General features: G+C 49.0%; 1 long non-coding RNA gene across 1 annotated transcript; it reads right to left on the bottom strand.

Moving 5' to 3' along the window:
* Positions 1 to 1,857: 1,857 nt before the first annotated feature.
* Positions 1,858 to 3,114, bottom strand: LOC142570799 (uncharacterized). Its single transcript, XR_012825680.1, has 2 exons — positions 2,762 to 3,114; positions 1,858 to 2,132 (listed from the first exon to the last, which is right to left on the bottom strand). It is a non-coding gene; the product is annotated as an uncharacterized LOC142570799 (long non-coding RNA).
* Between the last annotated feature and the right edge of the window lie 6,794 nt (positions 3,115 to 9,908).

Raw genomic sequence — 9,908 nt, 5'->3', positions numbered from 1 at the left:
TAACATTTCCATGATTGAGTTTTAGGAGCATTTGGACTGCAACGCAGTAGCGGCTTAAAGCCCGCCTTGACCGTCAGGGGAGTTGTTCGCTGTATCTACGGTGATCGATGGAGGTACGTAGGGAGAGCTTGGGAAGGATGGCAGCCGTGGAAAAGGCAGCACGATGACCGGAATAACGCGTCGGGGGATAAAGGAAGAACGGTGGATGCCACTGCGTAACAACTGAAGCTTACTGCGAAAGCTTACTGTGAAGCTTACTGCATGAGCTGAGGTCTGTCTGCAGCGGCTGCTGGGAATCGCGCCCACGCGTAACCCAGGCGCCGCCTCAGCGAGGCAGTCGCACCACACTTGACACCGCTTGCAACGTGCCGCACGAGACGATTGTCTGCTCCAGACGATATATCGCGAAATGAAAATACGTATACAGCTGCGCTCAAATTTCGCATTAAGGAGTATCCTAATCTTCGGTAATTTTTTTAAATACGAGGTTTTTACCTCGCTTCTTTTGTAAGCGGCTTAAATAAATGCTGGGCTCCTTTAACAGCTTTATTCGTGCCGCCTGAAGACATCTTCGATATTCTGGTTGCTTGGGAACTGTGCTACAAAAGACGTAGCTCAGAGCGAGGATTGCTGCTGGATGTCGCACATTGACACGTGTACTTGTCTTTATCGGGGCACACGTTTCGCCGCCTAACAAATCTTAACGCACAGCGTGGAACGCGCCTGCATGTATCCAAAGTTTCTGGAAAGTTAAGGTGCATTCACACGACCGGACGGAGGAGGAATTTTCGCAGCGGATGGCGCATCACATGACGCGCGCGTCATCAAAACTTGCCGCCCTCGCCTTCTCCGGCCTCCTCCGCTCGCGGTCCGGATTGAAAATGCTCGCCGGTATTTCCATCCGTCCGTTTGGCGGTCGTCTGGCCTCAATTTAACGTAGTCAGCGTCAAATCTGCCAACATTGGATGGGTTGGCGTGGCTACGATGGCGTGTTGCCGGTTTGATGCATCCGTGGCTTGATGCCACGCGTGTTTTTGTTGTGTAGGAGTGTGCAGGAGTGACCGCATGTGCTTTTGTTGTAGTGCAGCGGGAAAGGCGAGTCGTGGTTGCGCGCGCATTTCTATTTAGACCGCGCAGCTTGCGTGACCTCAACATGAGTGAGGTGCACAAGAAAATGCTAAGTGACGAAGCAACCGGCACTTTTTTTGCTCTTGTTGATGGATTCGCCGCGCTATTGAATATAGAGCACGCCGATTATGCAAGCGCGCAGCTGCGTAACAGGCTATGGCAAGAGATCGCTCTCGAAATGGCTCAGCGCCATGCAGAATCAGCGCCTTACTCTGTCGATGTGTATTATTTGCTATAACTTTATTTTTGGGATAATGACGTGCTGCGTAACCAAAAAGTAAAGAAAGAGAGAGGGCAGGGCGTTATGTCATTTCTGCGCTCAGCCCTGTCTCTCTTTTTTTGCTTTTGTGGTCAGCAGCATGTTACCAGTTCAATACGAACAATGTAGCCGAAACATTTACATCATTTTTGGGAATGCTCTTCTAGATTTGTACCATTATGTTTTCTTCATCTGATTGAACCTCTGCAGAGTTTCTAAAAACGGTTTTCGCGAACAAACGCCGCACCTTCAGGAATTTTCACTCAGAGGAAAAGCATCATCTCCTACAATAACCGGGGGGGCATTTGAAGATCCGGCGAACTTGCCACTTTTACGGTTTTGGGCAGTCCCGCATTTTATTTCATCAATTGCTTTTCGCAGAGGTGTTGACTGCCAAATTTCGCCATCACCTTGTGAACCAGGGGCGCCAATGTCCAAATAGCCAGACCTATAGTTCGCATCAACAAGCGTAAATAGCACTATGCTGAAGGTTTTATTGTAGTTGAAATACAAAGAGCCTGAATCTTTGGCTTCATGCACACTTGCTTTCCATCTATCGCAATTGGGGAACTGCCACTTTTCTTTGATGTCTCACATGGCTGTAGACCACTCTCCGTCAGTGTTGGGGGTCTTCAAGAATTCGTCTTTCAGCTCCAGGTAGATTGCCACACATGCCTCTTTTATGAGCTGGTTGACAGTTCAGTGTCCTTCCTGAACTGTCAGCTTAAGGAGTAGTGCGTTTCTCCTATGAAAAAAAGAAAAACAAGAAATTGTTGGTTACACTAAAAATTAACAAAGAAAGACAGAACTCCACATTCGAATAAAATATGCACATCTGATATTCACACTGGAATCTGTGTAAAGCGAATCTCTTATAAAGCGGCTATTTTCATGCTATGAAACTAAATTCCATACACACAGTTGTCTTTATTTCACCATATTTCCAGCATTCTTATGCAACATGTTTACACGATGTTCATGCGCCGTGCCGGTCAAAACAATTTAGTACTCTAATGTTGATGCGCCGTAGCATTCGCTATATCTACGCCGAAATACACGAACTGTTCATTGCGAGAGGTAAGGGCCGTCATGTCACAACGAAGATGCGTTTGTCATTGTACACACTGCACAGAGATGTAGGACGCTAAAGAGTGGTTTCGTTCTTCTTTTTTCTTTTGCGTTTCGTTCCTGCGTCCACGGGCTAATGGAAATAAGTGCACGCGGACATTACACGCGACGTGAAGCGCGCACTCCCCAAGAGAGCGGCGGCAGTCGCAGTCGAGAAAGCTGGGGGATGCCTTCGATTTAAAAGTCAGCGCGCCTCATGAAAAGTAACACTTGATACTTCAAATTGAAGCAAACGCTAGTGCTTACCTGCGGCGAGAAAGCGAAGAGTGATTTGAAGCCGTGTCTTCGCTGTCACAGATGGTCTCACGATGGTTTCTTGCCGCTCGATTGTATGTTGAACGCGGGCCAGAAGTTCGAAAAACTGCGTGCTGCTGACGCGCAGTAGGCGCTTGTATTCTTCCGGATCACACTCGAGTAGATCTTCACAAAGCAAGCTCTGCACACAAAGCGTATTCTTCGACCATCCGTTGTTTCTTCCAGCATAATCGTTTTCTTTTTACACCCTACACCTAGTCGTCTTCACTCACTTCGAGTAGAACAGCCAACGCGGACAAACGCCGCCTCCGATAGCTGTCTATCTTGGAATGCGCACTCGTACCCAGCAATTTGGCAACGTGCGTGGCGTTGCCAGAGTTAGCACGCGGATTCCGAAAACGGCCCTCCGGCTGTGGGAATGCGACCTAACTCGGCTGCGCCGGATTCAAGTGATGACGTCACTATATTGTCCGCGGAGCAGGCGGGATTTGGCCCTCGCGTGTGTATCCACCTTTATCGATGCTTCTATCCGCTGTCTGTTGTCGCCGAACCTTATGTAATCTGATTTCACCGCGTGACGCGAATGGTGTAGAACTTTGTGGAAGACATGCGGGTCCCAGCGATTAGTCTGGAACATTCGCCGACTGCTGTATAAAAGCCGGCGCGCTCGACCCGCTGATCAGATTTTCGACGAACGCCGACCGTGTTCGCCGCTATCGTTGTGCTATAAGTGTAGAACAAATTTCTTTAGGCTGATGACTGGATTAGACGAAAATGAAAGCTGTTGTGTTAGTGTGCAATTAGTGTTGGATATCCCACAGAAAAAAAATGTGAGTTACGTTTGGGACTACAATGAAGCAATAAAAGCGGCCCGTATGTATTGGCTCGGTAGTTATGGCACTCAGCTGCTGATTCAGAAGACGTAGGTGTGGCCTAGCCGCGGTTGCCGACTTTCGATAGAGGTGAAACACACGGTGCCGTGTACTAGCGCGATATCGGTGCACGTTAATAAAACCTCACGTGGACGAAATTTCCGATTGCCTCCACCATTGCTTCGTCACAGCCGATGTCGCGAAATCACAAAGGGCCGTAGATGCGATATCAGTTGAAATATGCTATGCTAAATATTTCTCCAATGTGAGCAGTGCATAACTGCAGCATCAGAGCTAAAGGTGGAAAGAAAAGTAAGCAGTTGCGTTTACCACCTGCTTTATACCTGACGTCCGCCAATAAGCTATACCAAATCACTTTCGGCGTTTAAAAACAAGCATGCATTGCAGGTAACGCAACCTCAAACAAAAAACTGCTGCCTTACAAACGTGACGTACAAACAGCCTCCGTTCAAACGCACAGTGATTACTTAATAATCAACATCATCGCCTTCTACTCAGTGTTGCAGCATTCAGTCTGTGAATGGGCTAGCTCGTGAATGAGTCGAAAACAATATTTGAAAGTAGGTTGCGCGATGGTTATTTTTCTTTTGTCTCATGGTGCCACGACGTTTATAAATCACATTCATCTTTCAACCGGCAGCCAAACGATCTTTAAAGGAGCACTGACACAAAAATTTGAAGTCGAGATAACTTGTGAGATCGATTTAGTTGGTCACACACACATCGTCTATAAAATATCAGCGGTGAATATTGCTTAGAACATATTTAAAATCAATTTTAAAGTACGTGCGCTCAGCCAACCGCAAAATTGAGCACCTCGCGACATTGACATCAACCGGGGATTGTAAATAGCCAAGAAAACGCTACGTCATGTGGCTACGTCATGAATTTTCGTTGGCCGCCATGCGGCTTACATGTGCTCTTCTCCTCTGTTGTTGCTTGTTCTAACTGTTGTAGTGGGTCGCTTTCCGTGTCGCTGCAACTGCAGTTTTTGTCGTGTCCATCGGGATATTTCCCACACTATCAGCTTGACTGCGCTGCCACAACGTTGAACGACGATTTGGGGCGCGATCGGAGATATTTTGTTCGATACGCGTTCTGTTCAGTTGCTGCAACGTCACAAAGTTGCAGTATGCAAAATTTGTGACAGCGGGGCGGAGAGAGCAGCCAATCAGGAAGCGGCGACCTCCCCGGAAGTTTATCTCCGTCGTTTGTCGTCTGCTTGCAAACAGTATACTACCAAGCCAAATGTTTCTCGTCTTCCAATTGAATGAAATCTTTATCTAAAAAAATGTATTTTTTCTTCTCAAGCCCATACACGTTTTCAAATAGTAGTACGTGTGACTACTGCAATTTATAACTATTAGGTTCTTTGCGTCGTCCCTAGGTGGTGTCGCGCACAGCGAGAAGGAAAAAGAAAAAGAAAAACGACGGGAAGAGTGGCGCACTTTTCAAGAGGCAGCGACAACATCCCAGTGGCTCGCTGGCACCGATGGTCTTGTCGATTTCTCTGTACAACCAACGAATTATTTGTTTCGAGAAACAAAAACGACGCCGGAATTCACTTTCTGCCATCTCTTCAAACGCGTTTCGCACCGCCACCCGCTCTCCTCCTTCCTCTAGAAAAGCCAGCGCAACCATAGAGTTTCCTACAAAATTACTAGAGGGAACTCTGGCGCTGCAGTCGTTGTCCTTCCATGGGAATGATGGGAAGTACATGGATTTGTCTGATCTTCGTGCTTGTGGATTCAGACGTTCTTGTGGCTTTGTATATTACGCTATATAAATCTTATTGTCGTATATTTCAGCGCAATCTATATTCTTCGAAGTGTAGCAGACGCCGGGGAACGCGTACAATTGCTATTAATTGCAATGATTGAGCTTATTTATGTGCCCAAATCGAAACGCACCAAGCGTCTCAAAGCACTGGCATGCCCGCGATAAATTCATAAGTGCGTTTCATTCGCTTGTCGATACATGCATCCGTGGCTTAATGGTTTCAATATCAGGCTTCTGTACTAGAGTCCCTGTGTTCGAATCCTGCAGTCGGGCAATTTTAATGATGTATATTTAATTATTTATTACGCAATAAACTGTTGAAAATGACGCGTTTACTAAGTCACAAAGCCGTTTGAAGCCAAAAAGGACGAAGTTTAGGCAAATCCATGTACTTCCCATAATTCCCATGCTGGGACAACCGCACCCATAGTAGCTCACGTAGACACTAGCGCCAGAGTTCCCTCTAGTAATTTTGTAGGAAACTCTATGAGCGCAACAACCTAAGTTTCCAACGGAAGCGCCATTTTCTATAATTAAACTATGAATTGGATTCCATTCGGCAGCCGAAAAGGCCGCCTGTTGGATCCAATCCAAACCACCAGACGCGCCATGCGAAGCCGTATGATCGCTCCAAATTTCTCAACTCCCGTCGCGTTCGGACGAAATGCTCGGTGGGCGGATGATTGACAGGAGCGTGTCGTCATTTTGACGTCACCAAAAACGGGGCGGCGCCCCGCGGCTGGCGACGTCGGCGCGGAGTAGGCCAATCGCGCGCGCCGGTAACCGAACGAACGCGCCGAACAACCATCTCCGATCGCACCCTTGTTGTGCCTTACCATTGATTGTGGCTGATGCGAGGGTTTTGTTGAGGTTCGTCCTTGCCATCGCCGGCCGCAATATCTGAGTCGCTAAGTGATTGGCCACGTCTAAAGCGCGAGACACATGGCGCGATTTTCCGTGCGATATGTAGTACGGCCCGTCGTGTGTGACTTGCCTCATGCGGCGATTCGGGACACATGGTACGAATGAGCGAGCGGCGGCCCAGAACCGGCGCCCCTGCGTGGAAGTTCGGAATGCTACGTAACTTCGAACAGAAAGTGGAAGCACCCGTATTTGCACAGCTATCTTGTTTGAAACAAACTATGACAATATAAACACGTCTATGCGAGCACTGTAGACGTGTTTCCGCAAGGCCGCGTTAAGGCCGATCCACACGACGGACCAAATTGCTCTTTTGGACCGCGGTCCGCGCATCACGTGATAGGACGTCACCAGTTCGTGCGTACCGCCGTTGGCCCGCGCAAGACCGCGGCCCTCGTGGTCCAACAAATTGCCGAGGCTTTTCCCGCTTCCGTTTGGCGGCGGACCACATGCAAACCGCAGCGATTTTGGCTTAGCCAACGAATGTTGTCCGGCAACGGAGTGTCTTCAGCCAAATCCAATCTAGTTTTCGGCTCAGCAAAAGCCAGTCGTTTCATGTTCGCAGTTCCGCCTACACCACGGGCCTACACGTTCGTGCAGCAGATATATTTTTTAAACACTGTGTCCTCTTGGAGTGACGAGGAGGTTTTTTTCATTTTGTATACCTCGTTGAGCAGTTCCCAGCTTTGTGGGAATCGAGCCGGTATGATAACAATGATAACACTCTGGCCGATAGTGTAGCTGGTTGGTCTGCTCTGCCGTCTGCTATGGCGGTCCGCCTTGTGGATGTGCTCTGCGCCGGACCGGACCGCGGCGGGCCGTGACGTCGCATCACGTGACCGAGCGGCCCGCGGACTTGGTCCGTCGTGTGGATCGGCCTTTAGCAGTATCGGATCCGTTGACAGCCGCCGTTGGCCAAGAACCGGCAGGCATAGCTCGGTGGGCCATCGAATCCGACACCGGTTGCGCTTGTGACACGATCGCTTGCAGCTCGTATAACGAAGCGCCTATGTTAGCCGGCACAACGTGTACACAGTTTTTTCGCGCTTAAATTGCAGCACACTTGATTTCATTGGCGCCGACAGAAGCGAACGAGCATGCCAAGCGAGCTTGCAATCGCTGGGAGACGATGTAGGCCTAGCTCGCCGGCCGTCTATCCGGGGACGAGGGTCCTTGCGATGCGTCCGCAGCTCGTAATAAAGCGCCTAAATTCGTCAGCACAATCAATGCCTGAACATTTATGTTTCTCTTAAGTGAAAGTACGGTTAGTTTTCCCCGTGCCGTTAGTAGCGATGAGTAAACAGGCCAGTTAGGCGAGCCGCTTCGTATACAGACGATTGCTGGCGCGTCTGCGCTTACCGCGTCCGAGCAGAAATCACGCCAACGGTTTACTATTTCGCACAACTTTATAAGTTATTTCGTGTCAAAAATAAATTGTAGCCCATTTATGTGCCGCCGTCAGCGGCGAAAGAGGCCCGCGTTTCGACCAGGGAAAGAAAAAAAACAGACATGATCGGAGCGGCGAGGCGTCCGCTCGCCAGCCCCGCCCCGCCGGGTCTACACGTCACCATGACGTTCACGCTACCGGCGCTGTCATTGGCTGCGGTCGTCCGACCGATGCGGCAGTCGCACGACAATATTCAGCAAGTTGGTCGCGCACGCTGGCTGCGCGTCAGAGCATACGTCATGATTTTTTGTGAACACTTTTTGTTTGTTTTGTTTACTTTGTTTACATTCCCGTTTGTGCCGTCTCGTTGCTCTCTGGAACGAAACTTCGACTGGTCGCTACAAAAAAGACTGCAAATAATTATCTGTCGCGCTCTGGAGTAAATGAGATTTCGTGCCGTGATTACTGGGTCATTAACTATTTATTAAAGCAGAAAAAACCATGTGGATTTTTTTTTGTGTCAGTACTCCTTTAAGCTTTTCTTAAAAGCAGTCACTGACCTCGGGGCCGTGCGGATGTTGGGAGAGATGGAGTCGCGAGACACAGGCGAGCACAGCAAACAGATTTTACTAAGAACAAATCCAAAATGAAACACACTCAAAATTGAACTTAAAACTCAGTTCTCAATGATAAAACTCCACACTTGCGTAGCCTAAATATGTCCTTATCCTCACCTACGTTCGTCCTTAGTCCGGCAACCCTGGCCTATGGCTGCACTATAACAAAAAGGAGCGTCCTTGCAGTCTTTTGTCGTCGTCTGTATCTCCGATGCGTGTCACCGCTTCATCCTAGTCGGTGCTCCCGCTGCGCAAGCTTTACTGCCTTGGGATCGGCCGGCCAGCTCGTCCGTCTTGGATGTCGGTGTCCCAGACTCTGTCGGTGACGTGTCCCTCCGGCCTTCTTGGCTAGGCCGGGCTCCGCCGCTACTTGTTCGACTGCCGACGAGATATCCCGGGGACAATCGTCCGTGCTTGTCTGCCTATGCAAGAGGATCCAATTCCTTGAGTGCCCGGCACCGCCGTGGGAGGCTGCAGCAGGTCCAAGGAGCCTCGCTCGAACGTCGCCGAGGTCGACGGCACACCATGGATCGCCAGCGTCACGGACTTTGTCGAACTTCCATGGCTCCCGTCGCCAGCAACTACTTTTTGGTACAGCTTCCGAGCCCGCAGTGTTGCCTTGCTACCTGTATCGAGTGCTTTCATGTTGTTCGGTCCCTATTACTGATGGGCGGTGACACTGAGAGCAACGCCGGCCCCGACAAGCTAGACGTAATCCTTGGCGAACTAAAAAAGATGTCTACTGGCCAGACAGAATTGGTTAAGGAAGTGCAAGAGCTTAAGGGCCAACTGCTCTCAATGGAACAGAAAATGACTAATCTAACTACGCGTCTGAGCGCCTTAGAAACTCACTGCGAAAGTCTATCTACACTCCGCAATGATCTGGAGGGGATCCAGGCCACTTCGGCTGCAACGTCTCGTTTAGTTGGTGTGCTGGAAGCTCGTCTAGATGACGCAGAGAATCGCTCTCGGCGCAATAACCTACTTTTCTATGGTTGACCCGATACCAACCCCACTGAAACGTATTCGCTTCTTCAATCAATTCTTTCTAAAGGTTCAAAATTCAAAGGTACAGACTACAGCGTAGGTGAAGACTTTTCGCGCCGCGTTCAAAACTGCCGGAAACATCTTGTCGCTTTTGCCAGGGCGAAGTCCGTGCCTTTTTCCCTGAGATTTAAAAGTTTGCATATTGGCCCCAAACGTTACGTTTTTGATGAACTTTCAGAATCTGTAAAAGAAATATCTTAACAATCAACTCCTCCTTGCCGGTCATCGCGCTATCCCCCACCTACGCCATGTGCCAACGTTTCACTATCAGTAATCTTTACTAACATTCGCAGCTTCCTGCCGAAACGCGATATCGTATCGAACCTTGTAACTTCGTCAGGCAGCAATCTACTTATATTAACCGAAACGTGGCTGCACAACGATATCACTGACTCAGAAATTCTGTTTGACCTGCACAACTTTAATGTTTTTCGCGCTGATCGCAAGTATTCTCGTGCGGAAGGAGTCCTAATGGCAGTCAGCGAACAATTGTC

Source organism: Dermacentor variabilis, chromosome 2, assembly GCF_050947875.1.
Source record: "Dermacentor variabilis isolate Ectoservices chromosome 2, ASM5094787v1, whole genome shotgun sequence".
NCBI lineage: Eukaryota > Metazoa > Arthropoda > Arachnida > Ixodida > Ixodidae > Dermacentor > Dermacentor variabilis.
The sequence above is the reverse complement of the archived record's forward strand: the minus strand, read 5'-3'. Positions and strand labels throughout refer to the sequence as shown.